Source organism: Apteryx rowi, unplaced genomic scaffold, assembly GCF_003343035.1.
Source record: "Apteryx rowi isolate R43461 unplaced genomic scaffold, aptRow1 scaffold_762, whole genome shotgun sequence".
NCBI classification, from domain to species: Eukaryota; Metazoa; Chordata; class Aves; order Apterygiformes; family Apterygidae; genus Apteryx; species Apteryx rowi.
Window position 1 is genome coordinate 320,919 of NW_020451052.1, and position 17,239 is coordinate 338,157.

The 17,239-nt window shown below is 38.0% G+C and overlaps 1 long non-coding RNA gene across 1 annotated transcript in view; it reads right to left on the reverse strand.

The window, feature by feature from the left end:
* Positions 1–480: 480 nt before the first annotated feature.
* LOC112976755 overlaps positions 481–17,239 on the reverse strand; it is a 36,898-nt gene continuing 20,139 nt past the window's right edge. The window contains exons 3-4 of the long non-coding RNA XR_003257136.1: positions 12,488–12,701; positions 481–3,628 (exon numbers count right to left, since the gene is read on the reverse strand). This is a non-coding gene — a long non-coding RNA (uncharacterized LOC112976755). The remainder of the gene's footprint in view (positions 3,629–12,487; positions 12,702–17,239) is intronic.

Sequence of the window (17,239 nt, forward strand, 5' to 3'; positions counted from 1 at the left end):
AAGCATACGGTAGAGACTGAAAGGGTTAGTCTCACACTGAGCGTGTAAAATGGAACATATCTACAACACTTCTTCCCTGCCCACTGCCAAAGTAAACAACTTTCCTGCCATGGCAAACAATTCCTGTGGCAACCAAACCTTCTCCTCACACAGGCACTGGGAACAGGAAGGAGCCTGATAGGGCTTAATTTTGTGTTTTTCTGTTCCCAGCGTGCCCCATGGTGGGTCACAGTTAAAGGCACTCAGGAACACCCATTCTACACATACTCTCAAGTGCAAGAGGTCTTGACCAATATCTAGACTTAGCAACACTACTCAAAACTAAGGCACTTGGAGGATTTATTCCCATCTACACTACAGGATTTGGGAAATATGTTAGGCTTAATTACTAACAAAAGTTGTAGAATTGAGTAGGATGAGACATAGAAGTGTAAACACACCCTTTGCATTCTTTTCATGAACACACTGAGACAGCCAATGTACTTCTTTCTGCTTTATTCATTAACCGTTATATATTTAACTGTAGGACTGGGTGTTCCAGAAATGTGAACATCTCTTTGTGCTAAAATTGCCCCCTCAACAGTTCCTTTGATTGTGTAGAAGCATTGCATTGAACTGAAGGGAAAATAGTAAAAATATCGTTGTAGGACATAAATGTTGGAAAAGACAATAAACACTAACTTCTTCCTCATGGACATGCTCTGTTTCTTTTCAACAATAGAGTTACATACTGCATGCTATGTTTGGGGGGGGGGGTAGGTTGAAATAGCCCATTACTAGTAGTTCCTTCATTCATTTAGTACTGTGGAAATCATAACTTTACTTGTATGAATTACCCCCTTATGCATGCTAAATATTGACAGCAGCTGCATTTAGCAAATTTCATTGCTTTCGCACTACTTGTGAAGTGCAGGAAAGCACTGTGCACATTTAGGCCTACAAATGTTTACAGGCTTCTTTTTCTTTTATCAGCCAAGGGCAGTTAATCCCTGGAGGAGGGGAGGTGAAATGTGTTTTTAGTTTGCTGTTCTCAATCCCAAACATGGTTTTCTTTAATTCTCCTCCATTTCTTCTTAAAGCAAACAACTGGTTGTCTGTTTCCTATTCCCCAGTGACTCTGCTATTTCAGGCTGCTTGTCTGAATCTCCTTGAGGAATCTTCTTTCTTCCAAATAGTCAGGCCTCAAAAAAGAAGTATCAAGGGGACAATGACTGTTGCTCTGTGTAAGTAAAAATTACTTTTTCACTGAGCATCCTTCTCATGCTTTTCCATACATTGAGATTTTTCTAAAGCTCAACTTTTTCTGCATTTTGTTCAAAATCTTCAGCTTCTCTCTCTCTCTCTCTCTCTTCTATGTTTGTTTCTAGTTGCATGGAAACAGAAGTTTGATGGGAGCACATAGCTGTGACGATTACTGAGGGATAGTCTGAGGAAAAAAGGAGTTGGGGTTGACATCCTTAGCACAAGGAGGCAGTTGGCAGAGGTGTGAGGTGGAGGTCCCATGGTTCAGCCAGGGGGAGTACTTTAGGGAGCAGGAGGCTGGAATTTTAAGAAATGGAAAAAATAGAGTAAGATCCACAGAAAAGGAAAATATGGTTGGGAAACCTGCTATGGGGTGAAGAAGAAGTTGTAGGCACACTTCAGTTCCTCAGACATAGGCATTTAGTGCCATTTGAGATACTTCATGGTACCTTAGACATCTGCCTGGAGCTGGTAGCTAGGATACAGGACATAAGTAAGCTCTTCTGTACTGGCAGGTGAAAGCCACATGAGATATCCAAGGACATTTCAAAGGACAATCAATCCTTGTGCATATTTGATTGTATTATGCCTGGCGTAACTAGGAACACATGGAAAATAGGCCAAAATAAGGACTGATATGAAAGGAAAGCACAAAAAAAAAAGCAACCACGTAAAATGGCAAAAGCAAAGTAGAAAAAGAAAGTGAAGAAAGAATTGACAGATCAGATAAAAGGGAGCAAACACGCTGAGGAGTAGAAAATGAAGAAACAAGAGACCTCTGGGTTAACTGTAAACATAAGCAGAAACTGCAGTATCGTTTAAAAGTATCAGCTGTATACTCCCTTAGCAAGGCTCTGGCAGACACTCAGTACACAAGGCAGGTTAAACTTCGAAAACTATCCATGTCCCACAAGCCCCAGGGTTCATGACAGTTATTATTCTGGGATGTCAGATACTCATCAGTTAGTATATTGAATCAGTCTATGGAGGCTCAGAAGATATGTGATTTTTTTTAAGTTCTTATTTTTATTATTTTATAAATTAAAAGCTAAACCTAAGGGCATTCCATAAATGAAAAACACTGGACCTTCCTGAGCCCCTATAGCATGACTGTATATTACAACTGACCAGACATCTGCCCTCCTATATGACACACTCAGCAGTGTCTCTATATTGTCAAAAAAGGCAAGATAGTGTTGTGGGCCAAATACTTTTTTTAAAAAGGTTGATCTAAATTAATATCTGTATTGGCCGCTGCCCACAGTCTGCTTAGTTACTATTTCTAAATTCCTTAACTTTTGGTTTGCCTCTCCGTCTTGAGAGAATCTGAAGAAGGGAAAAGAATTTTTAAAAAAGAGAAAAAAGTACAACATGAAAGGAAAAAAAGGAAAAGTGAAGTGAAAGGAGGGAATTTAAAAACAAGGAAGGACAACATCAACAAACACAGTCCATTGTAATGAGCTGTTTTCTTATTGTAGTGAATGTTTGCTATATGTCTGTGTAGCTGAACACAAATAAATATTTACCTTGTCAATAGAGGCCAAAGAACATAAGACACAAGATATAAGATATGTTGGGTGGGTGGGTTCCCTACTTATGCATGATGAGGGGATAGAAGGTTTTTATTAGGAATGCACAGAATTTCTTATTTAGAATAAAATGGATTTTAAACTGCTCTTGCAGAGACACTGGGTATTCCAGAATGTATTATTTTCCTGTTGTAATATCCATTCCAATGTTTGTCTGACAGGAGATTTATAGGGATATAGGTGAAAGATTTGGTTTTAATATCATATAGTTTTTCTTCTAGAATGTTGTTTATATAGAGAAGTGTGTATATATGTTTATTTTGTAAGGCCTAAAATATTCAAAATATCCTGAAAGTATAAAATACTGTATTTCCTAATTCATCCTTTTTCTCTATGGCATTATTCCTCCATTCTCATTCTTGCAAGGTATTCACATATGTTTCACTTTTTTCCTCTGAACAATGTCACTGAAGATGATGGGATTCTTTATATGTACACCTCACTGCAAAATCTCATCCTTAATTTTGGCCCTTCTCATTATGCACAGTGCAGGAAACTGGTACAGCATCTTCCTCTTACGACTGACCTTCAAAAAGTGTAAATAAAGTTCCAGGGCTGGAAGACAGAAGGTCAGGCTTTGGAGTGCAGACTTCGATTGTCTAAAACCATCTTCCTTGCCCAGTGGTAGGAAAGGGCTATAGAAGAATCACAGAGAACCTTTCCCCAGCAGAAGCATAGGGAATGGAGGACAGTGGAGAGGGAGCATCTTCACAGCTTCATCTTCTGCCCTAGAACAGCTGGGGATGGCTTGAGGGAGTGCAAGGTGTTGACTGGCAGGGGAAGACGAGAAGCTTGACCTGGAAGAAAAGAATTGGTCTGGCACTTCATGTTCACAAGACCCAAACCTGAAACTGCTGTATTTACCAACTGGGAGCAGAACTGCAGTGATTTGTTCAGACTTGAATTCAACATTTTTTCCTGTAATTTGCATTTAAATGTTCAATTCAGACTGTGCTTTCATTCTTTTGATAAAGAACTTGAAAAATACGCTATTTAATAGCAATTCTGTCTGGATAGATTAAGAAAATAAAGAAGGATGGCAACTAATTCCACCTAACATTTTTTTATTGCCAAGCAGCAATTATAGATTTCATTACTGTACTCAGTGCTAGTGAACCTAGTACATTTGTTCTATTAATATTCTCACTTTGTTCTGTTAATATTTATAGACTATGCCTGGTTCAACTTTCTTATACCTTGGCATTCACCAGATATTAGCTTAGCAAGGAAATGTACCATATTTACCAGATAAGATAAGACTTACTAGATAATCTTTGATCCTTCTGTGGAAACAAGGAGATATTCAAAATGGGAAAGGTATTCTCAGGGCTCATTTTCAGTGCCTGCCAACTGCCCACCCTCATATTGATTAAGTCAGTGCAAAATGATGTACTAGAAGGCAGAATATGAGTTATTGCAACCCCTAATGTCTCACCAAGAAACCAAAATTCCGTAAGCAGATTATTCTAAGACACTTCAGCAGGCAGGATATTGTATTTAGCATCAAGAAATGTGGATTTTCTACCTAGCTCTGGCAGTGACTTGACACACAGCCTTGATTTTGTGAGTCTGTTCAGCTGAATCTTGGTCCATTTTTTTTAACTGCAAGTCAGTTGAGGTAACCACAAAATGTCATGTATTATGTAGTGTCTGACACAAGAAGAGCACAAGTTCATGTGAGGCCTGTGGAAGCAGGCATAATAAATAATACTAAGGAAGAGTATTCATACCACCCAACTGTATGATCCTAATTTAGCCAGTTTAATTAGAGGGCTACTCTGGTAGTCAATGAGTCATAGGTTATCTGAACTGTCAACCTCTCTCCATTGGTTATAGGCATTCAGCTAAGTCTGGTGCCTATTGCTCAGCTATGTAAGATCCTCTTGACACTCAAGTGAAATGCAACATATGCTTGTTTAGGGGCCATGCGGACCTGAATTGAACCAAACCAAAAATAAAATAAGAAAAATTCAGTTCAGCTGTTGACTTCCTCTTCTACTTTTCATGTGAGGGAGAGTGAGAAGAAAGATATAACAATATAGGTCCTATTTCAGAATAAATGAGAACCCAACAGATCTGGCAAAAAATCACTATAGCATACAGTCATTTGACTCATGTGAATAGCCCCGTTGGTATCAATAGAACGACTGGCCAGTAACGTGGGCAGGATTTTCTGTTTTAAAAGTTTATGTAATTAAGTAATTATAGTAACATTAATTATTGCTAAATTAAAGTGTCTTTTAAATAGTATCAACATTTGTAATTTATTTATAAAGGTTTTCCTTGGCACGAGACTGTAAAAGGGGCAATATGTCTGTCAGCATGCCACTCTGTGGAGAACAATAGCTGAATATCTATGACAAGGAAGAACTGTCTAATTAGTCTACATTTTTCAAAGAATAATTGCCTGCCAACCAGTTAAATCATCTTTCTGGAAACATTTCCCACTGCAGTAATTGGAATTACAGGTATGTTCATGTGGATCCTTGATAATATAAATCTTCCTCAAAAGCTGTCCTATTTCTATTGTTTTATAGAAAAATATATTTTCAGTGCTATTTTGTGTTTGAAGTGCAGGCCATAAAATTAAGGAAAAAATATATATAAAAGATTTTCAGGGCTCCAGCAACAATACTGTGCACCTAATGTACAGTAGCTCATTTCAAATAACAAGGCCAATGACTTCTTTTATGGCATATGGTAAATGTTCCTCATTTAGAATTGCTTAAAACATTGCTGTTAGTTTTTCAGAAGACAAAGAGCTCATACATTAACACTGGCATGAATAGAGTAGTGTAAGGTTGAAGAGTAAGGGATTGAATATTAATGCTGTCAGTCCAGGTAAAGATGAAAGCTATTTTTAGATCTTCTTCTTCTTTTCAATTGTGCTTACAGCAATAATGTATTCATTATCAGATTCAATGGGGACTTATGCCCATTAAAACTTATTCAGTCAGAAGTGGTACAGAGGTAAAAGTACCTTAGAAAGCATAAAGCATATTTCAATAAATAGTATATTTAGTAAAGCTCAGAGGAGATATTTTCCAATACCTCATTATGTATCACACCTTCTTATCCTAATGGTAATTAGGCACCAGGGAAGGAAGAGATCTGAAACTGGGATAAACAAGTAAATTAGAGATGCCATTTACTTGTTTTGTTCTGCTTACATCCCTGAGAATGAACCTGATATGATGTAAGCAAGAAACTGCTAAGAACACAGCAAAGAAATATCTGCTTCCTTATTTAGTGGACATTGGTTTTTATATGACTTAGATTTGCATAATTCAGCTGTTCATGTAGTGTAATTTGTATGCTGTGACTTACAAATCACTCACAGTGAATTTCTGCTTTTATTAAGACCCAGGTTTTACAAACTTCAAGTTTACAAGCTGAGGATGTTTGCATCTTCAAGCTTACCACAACTATCAGCAATGTAGTTCTCTCCTAAATGTTTATTCTCATCATTATCACCCAGAACACTATTAACCACACACTACTAAAATTTACGAGGAAAAAGTGTTTTTTTTTTTCCTTAGCAGATATAGGCTTTTACAATATCTGGCTTTCCAATACCTATAAGCAAAAAAAATCTCTCCTAATTTTAGAATGCCTTCAAAACACAGAATTGTTCACCATTCTTAAGATTATATACTATAAGCCAAAAAAATCATCTTTTTGGAATCTGAAGTGGCAAACACCACTTGCTTTTTTTTTGTGTGTTCATCTGCTGTGCATTATTGAAAATCTCTTAACATCAGTCTCCAAGAGTATTTCTGTCACACTAGCTGTAAAGCAAGAATCCTGATTTTCTTTCAACTTTCAATATAGAAAAGATTTCACAGTATCCCCCTACTGCAGAGAGAAAAAACATGGAAACACATGGGGAAAAAAAAGCAAGGGTTGATTAAATTAGTGATGACTCTACTTTATGATTAACATGAACATTTATCAAAATACTATGTTTGTTCATTATATATTTGCTCAAAAGACCTTTATATATTGCTTCTGAGTATCTGCCAATTAAAGTTTTACCTTACTTAACCTCAAAATTTTCAAAATTTTACCCTTTAAATATATTCCAAGTATACAGTATAGTCTTGTAAATCCTTTTGTTTGAAAACTATTTCTAGCAATGTCTTTGATAGTTGTTTATATACATTTATCATGTGCCATGTCATTCAAAACATAATTTAATAACAATGAATGGACTCTAGGAATAAAAAGGTGACCTTTAGTTAGCAATAGTAAAAATTACTTATTTCTGCTACCTCTAAAATATTAATTACTGACTAATAAAACAATTAAGTCCATAATTTAAATTCTCTTTTCTGGGTTTCCAGACAGTATTTCAGTATTATTCGGTAACTATCCATATATTTCAGACTTCATATACCTGTATTTTACAGTGAACTTAATTTACCTCAAGATAAATGGGTATGAATTTCAGAAGCAAACATCTCCCTAGCTCCTCATTCATTTTTAGGTTCCAGGGCATTATTCCACCACAGATTGCTTTGACTGCCCAATAAAAAAGTGTTCAGTAGAATAGCCACCTGGGGCAGTGGATACCAGGAATTAAGTTCCTGGTTCTGTTAAGATATTTTCCTTCTTTAGCAGATGTTTCAGGAAGGTGTCTGGAGCAGACACCTCCCTTGCTCAGATTTTGCTGCAGGCATTTCTGGTCTCACTGAAATCAGTCCAGACTGTTTGGTTAAAGCTGAGTGCTTTTCCAGTCAAGAGGGTTTTTTTATACTACAGCAATAGCCCTTTTTACTCCCTAGCCAATTGATAATAAAGGGTTTGGTGAGGTTGGTTGACTTTTTTGAACTAAGCAAGTTTTTCCCCATTAAAAAAAAAAGCATGAAAAGGATCAATTTTTTTGGCAATATTTTCCTCTTTAGAAGGTACATTGCTATTAAGAAGACAAATGACACAGACAGTCTCTGTCAAAGCTGTTTCCTTGCAGGAACTATAACACCAAGCACTCTCTATATTGACAGAAAATATCAGTCGCTCTACCCCATATACACAAAAATCTAACAAAGAAAGAAAATTCTATGGACAACCTCACAAAGTCTTCATCAGAGTCCATTACTCCTTTGCAGTTACAAAAACATGTATCCAGTTATGGGTTCAGTACAGTGTGCTGCATTCATTTACTGATGAATATGATCATAAGAATTGATGGTATAGGGAAAGTGGTAACAGAAATTTTCTCTTCCTGTTAAAAATATCACAATTACCTACAAAAGATGTTGCAGAGTTCCCCCCAGACTCGTTGTATGCTTAATGCTAATCTGTTACCACAGGTTGCCCTTATTTTCCTTTTTCCATGATAATTCCCTCAAGCCATATTCAAAGAAATTCCTTCTAAGACTTATCACGTTTTATCAGTTTTTGCTTTAGAGCCATTACCACCAGTATTTTCAAGGTTCTGTCAGCACTGTCATCATAAACTCCAATCTTCATCTCTGTTAAGCAAAAATCCAGATCTTGGATTCCTTCATTATTTGTCAGTTTGCATGCTGAGTTACAGTTTTGTGTAGATGGACACCCTCTCATCAAGTTGTCAGCACAGAACCATGGATATTAACTGAATGGGGATTTTTCTGTGAAGCATACCATCAAACCAAAGAGTAAAATAAAATACTTCTATTTAAAAAGCTGTGATAATCAATTAGACACTTCTCAGAGAGACAAATTCACTTTTCTAAGTGAAGTATGAAACCCTGAGAAAATTAGATTATTTTTCTCTGCATTATGCATTTCGTTTTCCATTCGTCCAAATGTGAACAGTTATGAAGAGAGCTGTTCTTGTCTCTTTTTCTCCTTTCCTCCCTCTGGTTATTTCTTTTAAGACAGTGGTAAACCTAAACCTGAACTCCTCCCAGCCTGAACTCTTCATTGGACTAGTCTATTCTAGTCTATTCTAGTCCCTGGAAAGGTGATGGAGCAGCTCATCCTGGAGGTCATCTCCAAGCATGTGGAGGAAAAGAAGGTGATCAGGAGTAGTCAGCATGGATTCACCAAGGGGAAATTATGCTTAACCAATCTGATAGCCTTCTATGATGGAATGACTGGCTGGGTAGATGAGGGGAGAGCAGTGGATGTTGTCTACCTTGACTTCAGCAAGGCTTTTGACACTGTCTCCCATAACATCCTCATAGACAAGCTCAGGAAGTGTGGGCTAGATGAGTGGACAGTGAGGTGGATTGAGAACTGGCTGACTGGCAGAGCTCAGAGGGTTGTGATCAGTGATGCAGAGTCTAGTTGGAGGCCTGTAGCTAGCGGTGTCCCCCAGGGGTCAGTACAGGGTCCAGTCTTGTTCAACTTATCCATCAATGACCTGGATGAAGGGACAGAGTGCACCCTCAGCAAGTTTGCTGATGATACAAAACTGGGAGGAGTGGCCGATACACCAGAGGGCTGTGCTGCCATTCAGAGAGACCTGGACAGGCTGGAGAGGTGGGCAGAGAGGAACCTCATGAAGTTCAACAAAGGCAAGTGCAGGGTCCTGCACCTAGGGAGGAATAACCCCATGCACCAGTACAGGTTGAGGGTTGACCCGCTGGAAAGCAGCTCTGCRGAGAAGGACCTGGGAGTGCTGGTGGACACCAAGTTGATCATGAGTCAGCAATGTGCCCCTGTGGCCAAGAAGGCCAATGGTATCCTGGGGTGCATCAGGAAGTGTTGCCAGCAGGTCGAGGGAGGTGATCCTCCCCCTCTACTCAGCCCTGGTGAGGCCACATCTGGAGTACTGCATCCAGTTCTGGGCTCCCCAGTACAAGAGGGATGTGGCACTACTGGAGCAAGTCCAGCGAAGGGCTACAAAGATGATTAGGGGAYTGGAGCATCTCTCTTATGAGGAAAGACTGAGAGAGCTGGGCCTGTTTAGCCTAGAGAAGAGAAGGCTGAGAGGAGATATTATCAACATGTACAAGTATCTGAAGGGAGGGTGTCAAGAGGATGGAGCCAGACTCTTTTCAGTGGTGCCCAGTGACAGGACGCGAGGCAACGGGCACAAACTGAAACACAGACACCTCCATCTGAACATGAGAAAAAACTTCTTCACTGTGAGGGTGACAGAGCACTGGAACAGGTTGCCCAGAGAGGTGGTGGAGTCTCCTTCTCTGGAGATTTTCAAAACGCGCCTGGACGTGATCCTGTGCAACGTGTTCTAGGTGACCCTGCTTGAGCAGGGTGACTGGACTAGATGATCTCCAGAGGTCCCTTCCAACCTCAACCATTCTGTGATTCTGTGATTCTTCATTGGCTCAATTTTCAGGAACATGTATATCCCTCCTGTATTGATCAGCTAGATATGAACCATGCTTGCAGTAATGTGGGCTCTCCTCTATTTAGGCACCAGTCATAACAAAATTTATAGGAATCTGAACATACTCAGGACCTCAATTCTCCTCTGAAATGTGAACACTGATCAAATGATTAGGAGGGCAGAGAAGGACAGATAGACAAGACAGATGTATATACTTTTTTCTTCAGGAAATCATGCTGAAAACAATACAGGTTTTATGTATATTCTACCGTATGTTCTAAATAAAAAAGACTGGATTTAGAAAGATAACTACATTTTTCCATGCCAGCTGGACCATCAGGTTTCTAGCATGAGCATGCCAGTGACAGCACTGAAGTTTTGCTATTGCTTTCAGTGGGAGCAGAATCCAGATGGAAGTGGGCAAATACAGTGAACACCAAGAAGTCAGATTGCTCAGGGGTATGTCTGGCTTTGATTACACTTTGTGTGCAATATATGCACCTTTGGGGGGCTTATATGCTATTAATAACCAGAGAGGTCAATTTCATGAATGGACAAATGGACTCCCTAGGAAAATATTCTTGGTTATACCAACAAAAGCTAAGAGCATAACTGTGAGAAAAGTTGTCATACTACATTTAAAGTGACCATATATTTATTAAGCAAATAGAGTAGTCAGTTTTTTGTCACTGTGAACAATAGGAACAGATTGGACAATGCTTTTGTATAGTTTTTAGAATGAACTCCGGGCATATCTCACACTCTCATTCATTCATTCTGCCTGAAGCACTCAGGATGTCTCCACCATGTTTAACAGCAAATAGGCTGCGTAATGTGATTCTGCTGGAACCTGCTAAACCTGGGATCTGATTTATCAAAGCAAAGTGCTTATTACTAGTCTGAAGTTAAAGTTATTGGTTCTATTCTCAACGGAGATGTTATAAATCCTCAGATAACACTGAATTTTGTAGGTCACACAGGTCCCTTCTGAAGAAAAAATTCATAATCTTGCAGTCCCCATCAGAGTCCAGTTTCTAGAAACAATTGTTCAGACAGGAGGAGACATTAATAAAGAGTAGTATCCCATCCAAGAGATACTAAATGGCACAGGGCCACAAGCACATGGAAAAGCACAAGAAACATTGTAATCATCCATTTTCATTTTGCAGAAGACATAATTTGCTATTATATGTTATATATGATAATAATAATGTAAAAATAGTGACAAAGAAAAATACTACAGAAGAAAAGTTCTTTCAGTGATTATGAACATGAAGACGACAGTGGATATGAGAACCAGTATAGAGTCATCTTTGCAAAGGGGTTTCTAGAGCTGAAATCAAATAGGCGAGGAAATTACTTTTTTAGAGATGTTTTCTGTGCTCTATTTTAGAATCAGCACTGATCAAGATTTAAACAAAACCTCAGGGTGTTTCACAATTATTGCCATGCAAAGAATGGAAAATTGTTAATGCTTCAATAGGAAAAATCTCAGTGCAGAGGAAGAGGGAGGGAGACACAGCCCTTCTTAAAATAGGAACTTCTGGGTTGCACCAAGTTCTGAAACAATTATCACACCACTGAGGCCCATGTTAGACCCTTATAGCTCCCAATATAATTGAAAAGGTTTATCTTCCTAAAAGAAGACAACCTTCACTGCACTACTGTATACAGCACTTCTTGTCATTCCCTCTGGGTTCTTCTTGGCTACTGTCCAAGAGATCACAGATAGCTGATGTGCTGCAGTACTCAGTAGAGTTTTAAGCCTTTTCTTCAGAGACCAGTGGCACGTACAGTTTTACCATTGCATTGTATCATTAAAAGGAGAATAAGCTTTGATGCACATTGCACTGGCATATCTTAGACAGGAAAAAGGTGTTTATTACAAAGTTGTTTTTATGATCCATTCAGCTCCTCAGAGATTCACCTGGTATTAGCCTCACACAGTTACCTTAATCTCTATTTTTGCTTCCAGAATACAGGCTGTATTCATAGCTGTAATATACTGTGCTAAATGCCATATGGTACAGGTCTGCAAGGGGAATATACACTTGCTCATAAAGTGCTCTTGGAGATTTAAGCAATCAGCATGGATGCAGAGGACTGCCTGTTGGCTTTATGCATGTTCTTGTGGTTCCCTTTGGGTTTACTGACTCACACAAAACAATAACGAAAAACTATCTCCAGCTATTTTCAGATGGAAATGTGCTTTACAATTAGGGAGCATGTTAACATTTAGATTTGGATTTGAGGCCAATTCAAGCTTAAAGATCAAGTTAAAAATCAGACTCTAGAAAATTTTAACATGGATCTAGTGGTATTGAAACAAGATGCTATAAAATTTCGCTACAAAATAGCTAAAGTCTCGTGAGATCACCTGTAAAAGCAGCACTCCTTCCAAGTCGATTCAAACCCCGCAATAGAGAGCATTTCAAGAGCCTCAGATACCAGATTTCGGTGGTGGTTCAGGTGTTTCTTCCTCCCGCCAGAACCAGAGAGGCAGATGGGTGACATGCGCTCTGGCTTCCCAATGCAGCTTAGTAGTTTTCAGGAGAATGGTTGTTGCTTCTTTAAATGAAGTCAAAGAAAATCTTTTAAAAATAAGTAAGTACAGAAGGTTATTTGTTTTGATATATGTAAACAGCAACACTGCCATGAAAATAGCTTTAAGACACAAAAGATTAGAAAGGGCAGGTGCACAGAATGAAATAGATGAGGCGATAAATCATGTTACTGTCTCTGCTGCAGAAGAACTAAGCATGCCAAAGAAATCACAAGCGAGTGAAGTATTTCTTGTGGATGATGCAGCATGGCACCAGCTCACCATGCTCACATATGAGCAAAAAACTGTATTTAAACTCTTTCCCTAGATCAGCTTTTTCTCACAGGGTGCATCTACTTAAGCACCACCATAATTAAAATAAAATGAACTGATGAGTTAACTCAGCTATTTTTTCTCAAGGCTGTGAAAGAAAGACAATCATTGCCATTTCTATTTTTAAATTCCAGGGAGGCACTCTGATACTGCAATGACAGGACTACTACATAAAATCTGAGGCAGGTAAATGAATTTTGTAATTGAGTTCTAAAATATTATTATCAGGTCCTCCAGAAGATGTTATGTTAGTCCCATGTGATGGAGGCATGTTGCTTCATGTTACAAACCCCATATAATCTTACCATTTCTGTCCCTTCATCCCCTTGCAACATTTCCCCCTCCCACATGCAGGAACTGAAGTGAAAGGACTATTTACCAGGAAGATTTGTGCCTGGAAGGACTAAACTGCATTTTCTGCATTAGTGCTGTAAAAAAAGGGTGATAGTCCCCTTTTCCTACCACAATGTCTAACTGGGTACTACTGAATCCTGACATTAATTCATGAAGATTTCACAGCATTTTCAGAAACAAGTAGGCATAGGGGCCAGAAACTTTGGGGGCAAATGACATCACACTGTACCTTCTGTGTCAATTAGATACTAACTGAAGGTCCGAAAACACATATAAATTTTGTTCCTGTTATATAAAATAGGAGGAAAAAAAAGTCTCAAAAGGGGAATTTTGTCCTGCTAGTACATGTCATAGGTTTTCCTCAACTGCCTAAATTACTTCCTCAAAAATAAATGTCCTCAAAGCCCATATTATACAGATTTGGAGTCAGAACTAATTTTAGTATGAAGCTTTAACATCACTCTTTGAGCATTTATCATACATCCTTGATGTACCAACAATGCAAGTTAAAATTCTTAATTTTAAAGGATTAAATAAAAATATATATATAAAACAAGGCAAGTTTCATGTCTCCCTGGTTTGCAAAACCTAGCTGGTTTGCAAAGAGAAAAATATCTAGCATATTTAAATCCTATAATCTGTTGTCATAAGGATCCACATAAGGATCCACATTCATCTCAAGGTAAACAGTGAGGTGTCTTTTTGTCTCATAGCTTCCAAATCTGAAAAATTTTAGCTATACAAAGATTTTTTTAAAGTAAACTTCTTATGTATTTATATATCTCTAATTTGATTACTATAGAAATAGAGATATGATGGGTAGAATTAACTCACCATACACACCAGCAGAATGAAATTGTGTAATTAAAGTACTTTTTAAAAGCCACTTTTGAGTAGGGATCATGCCTGGAAAATTCTACCACACTGAGTTAAAGTCTCAGAAATCTGTGGGCATCTAAACAACATGAACTTTTAATGGAAATTGTTGTTCAGCCTTTACTACGCATCCGATCCAGCATGGCATTTAAACACAAAAGTTTTATCTTCATGCAAAACCAGTACAAGGAGTGCTGAATAGGAGTCGACTTGATGGTTCTTTAGAATATACAGACCGAAGAATCACAGCTGAATATTAAGTCATTAGTATACTGTTTGCACAACGCTTTGAAAAACTAACAGTAAATCATCCTGTTATGTAATAGACTATGTACATGCTGACAGGAAGGCTGTTTCTTAATAAAAGCCAGCTTCATGGTGGGAAACACCAAGCAGTTAACTTCTCTTTTAAAGACAACAGGTTGAAATAAACTCCATTAATATTAATGTTTTTAATGGAAGATTATGAATTGAATCCATTCAATAAATTGAATTTTGCAATTAATTATGTATTTTTTTTAATTGTCCACTACACTGAACAAGTCTAAAGCCAAACTTACAAGCATTAATGGTGAAAGCTTACTGAGCTACAAGCTGGCCATGAAATATACTGACAACTTAAAAGACACTTATTTTGGTCAAGAAAGTCTTGACTATAACAAACATTCACCCTTAATCGTAACACTGCTGAGATCACAATATATTTCATTACCTCAATGTCGCGGTCCGCGGGAGTAGCGGGAAAGAATCATACGCAGTCACAGAATGCAGATTCAATTCCCACTTTATTCAGCAATGTGCCCATCTTATATATGTTTGTGCAGTCGTGGCATGCAGGCACGCGGCGCCTTGGCCGCTATGATTGGTTAGCTGCTATGAAATACGCGGCGTTTGCCTTAACATGATTGGTTTACAGTCTCTGTTCACGCGCCTAAAGCGAATACACGATCGGTGCAAAGTTGCTGCTCACGTGGAGGGGCTTATCAGCCCCTTCCTTTACTTATTTACCACTACTTATCTTCCCCTTCCGTAATGGTCTAGGAATGCTCAAGGACAATTCACATAGCCGCAGGGATCCTCACAGATCATTGTTGTGAAGCACTGCAAGGGCCCCAACACCTCAAGAGTCGAGCTGAGGATCTATCTGCGTTATAACTCACTGGCTTGTAGTATTAAACTGAATATACTTGAAGTACAATCTATGACAGGCAATAATGGAGTATATTTAAACTACAAACTGTGACAGGCAACTGTGACCTTTTCCTGGTTGTCAGGGAAGCATTGTACTCTTAGAAAGCCTGAAACATTGGTGAGACAGATCAACACAAGTCTATAAATCTAGTGAAGATGTCTGCATTAGTCTTTCCTCATATGATAGTGACAAGACAAGTTGCAGGCAGCAGTTGTCATAAACTTAATTTCTGACAATTTTCCTGTTAGGATGCATCAACTAGTAGACAGTCTGTTTAAGGTCTACTGATTCAGGCGTCAGAGGAAGACAAGATGGTGAGTTCTCAGGAAAAAAGTAGAAATGCTAGAAACAGAAGTAATACAACCCATAAAATATCTTCATATAGCTTTAAGTATATGAATATCTAATATAATCAAAGCTCCTTTCATAGCCTTCCACTTCAAAAGTTCAGAATGTCATGACCCATAAAATAACATTGCATGGGAAAAATTACATGGCAACATTTGTGGATGTTTTTTCAAGGAATATTTAATTTCTGAATCTACAAGCAACTCTTCCTGGAAACTTAGACATTTTATAATATTTAACCTTAACTACCTTGGAAAGAGATTGCAAACTCTAACCTGATTGTCCTTCAAGCCAAAGAAGCCCAAGAGCCCAAGAAAGCCCAAGAAAGGAATGACTGTGCTGAGGTAAAACTTTCAAACATGCTAAAGATCAGACTTTGCTGTCAATCCAGGGGAGCAGATGCTAAATAAGAAATGGACAGTCTGACCACTGAGTGTATCACACACAAACCTGCATCTGCCTGGTGACACCTTGATTCCAGTGGGGCTCTCCTATAAGTGTGTTTGCTGTATGTTTGGTAGCTCTGGGACAAAAGTGAAGAATGAGAGAAGATGAGACACCAAACAGAGATTTTTCAGCATGTCCAGGTATATTTTGTGACAGCTTTACACAAGGATAAAACAATTCTCAGAAACCAAACACCCTCTGGAAAAAAGCACTTTCAGTTTAGTACAGTGCTTTCCTGAAGAAGAGATTCACTCTCTGGATAGTGTTTTCCATTTAGTCATCTGAATTTAAGATTTATTCTAGTTAAGTTTTTTCCAACATAGAAAAAATATAATTTCTTAAATAAAGATTATTATAATTTTCTTACAATATTATAATATATAATTATTATAATTTTCTTTAAATACCTACTTTTTGGATCAAGGCCATAAACCTCATCTACACATGTTAGCAAAAAAATAAATGCACAAACACTAAAATTATACTAAAATGTAAAAAACAAATTAACATGAATAAACACAATTATATAAAGACTCATTTTTATATCTTTTAAATTTAAGCTATTATGCTAAGAGAATACATCTGCATATTGCAAGGTTTTTATCGCTTCCTTTGAAGCATCTCATTCCAGGCCTTCTCCACAATGGGACAGAGAGCTAGGACTCCTGGTCTGTTCCAGCAGGATAATTTCTGAATTTCTGGGAAATGTAATGAAATGTAAAAGGGGTTTACAGTCTTTTGTGGCAGATGACATTAAGATAAAGGAATGCATGTTACCAAGCACTTTTCATGTATTACATGCTGCTTCATCTCTCCAGCTGCTCAATATTTCCACTAAACTGTAAAACAAGTACCAGATGAAAAGGAAAATAGTAAAAGGGATTTGATGAAAACTAAGCAAAACCAATCATTCCTTAGAATCATGGCAGTGTGTGACACTAAGTGCTTTTTGTGCATGTGAGTTGCTTTTTCTTTTTCTTGTCAAAGGGCAAGTAATTGATTCCTTTTATAAAGGCTTTTTAATGCATTCCTGTCAT